The following is a 1,805-nucleotide window of genomic DNA, read 5'->3' on the forward strand; positions in this document are numbered from 1 at the left end:
CCCTCAAACCATCTGAGCCGTTTTGCTTTACTGATTTATATTACAGTTTAATTAGATTTATCTTATCTTCTGTTTTTCCCACTTCTTCTTCTTCTTCTTCATTACTCGTCGACTGGAATCTCACTCTTATAACCATAATTTATATGTTCGATTAGGAATTGTAATATGATGTATGAATGAAACAGAAAATGATTAGTAGAGTGGTTGTTTAATTTACAGAAAACGAAAAAAAATAAAAAAAATATATAACAAACCTATCGAGTACCTTAATGAACTCAATTTCCAATTTCAATTTCTAGGTCGTTTTAGACAATGATTACAACATGAAATATGTTCTAAATTGTCATTCAAAACTTTCTGAATACTCAATTTGACCAGAATCATCAATATGACTTCTAATTCTTGGTTGAACAAATAAGTTGACTTTTTAATCTTAAGCTTTGACTCGAAAATTCGTAATGAATATGAGGAATTGAAAGCCAAGATTTTGCAGATAGTTTTAGTGAAAGGTTCCTAACAATTCTACATTTATAGATTTTTGAAAAACGATTCGTAATCGAGTTCTTGCTAAAAGTGACACGAACAGAGGAAAAAAAAATGTTTATCGTATTTCTGTTTTGATTTCCAATTAACAGTGGTGGATAGCAATTATATAAATGATAATGATTAGGTTAAGTGAATAATGGAAGCATCATACATGTTTGTTACTTAGTCAGAGTGGTCGACAGAATTCCTAATCGGTAATATAAAATAATTTAAAAAATTTAGCCATCTGTGAAAAGAAAAAGGCTCGTACTGAAATGTCCCGTTCATATTGATTATAAAAGTTCCATATTAATTAATTTTGTTGCGAGGTTTTGACCTCTATATGAGACGTTTTTCAAAGGCTGCATTCAGTTTTTAACAAACCATAACTTTTAAAATATTACGACGATTATCAAATAATGATAATCTAAAATATAGCATTTTCCCACGACCATTACATAATGGTTTACAATAATATTACACATCAATATATGCCTTCGAATGCAGTTTTTAAACAATGTTATACAAGCATGGGCTCCAAATCTTGTCCTTAATTTAGTATGCGACAGCGGAAGCTCTTAACAATCACCTGAGAATAAACATGCTTAAAACGTCAACAAAAAATGTTGGTGAGTTATAGGTTTAACCTATATATTTATCAAATTGTAATAATAGACCACAAGATTTCATTTCTCATAAATACACATCTCATATCAGGCATTTCCGCAAACTGCATAGAGATAAAAATCATTCATATGGTGAACACCTGGTAACCGACCTTAACAAGATGCATATAGAATATCCCCTATCATTCCGGGACTCCCTTCGGACATGATAAATTCGAAGTACTAAAGCATACGGTACTTTGGATGGGGTTTGTTGAGCCCAATAGATCTATCTTTAGGATTCGCGTCAATTAAGGTGTCTGTTCCCTAATTCTTAGATTACCAGACTAAAAAGGGGCATATTCGATTTAATAATTCAACCATAGAATGTAGTTTCACGTACTTGTGTCTATTTTGTAAAACATTTATAAAACTGCATGTATTCTCATCCCAAAAATATTAGATTTAAAAAGTGGGACTATAACTCACTTTCACAGATTTTTACTTCGTCGGAAATTTAAGACTTGGACACGGATCGATTCACGAACCTATAACAATTATATACATATATATCAAAGTATGATCGAAATATATTCACAACATTTTTTATTACGTTTTAATGATTTAAGTTTATTAAGTTAGCAGTCCAATGTTAGTAATCTACAACTAGTTGTC

Source organism: Rutidosis leptorrhynchoides, chromosome 5 (genome assembly GCF_046630445.1).
Source record: "Rutidosis leptorrhynchoides isolate AG116_Rl617_1_P2 chromosome 5, CSIRO_AGI_Rlap_v1, whole genome shotgun sequence".
NCBI lineage: Eukaryota > Viridiplantae > Streptophyta > Magnoliopsida > Asterales > Asteraceae > Rutidosis > Rutidosis leptorrhynchoides.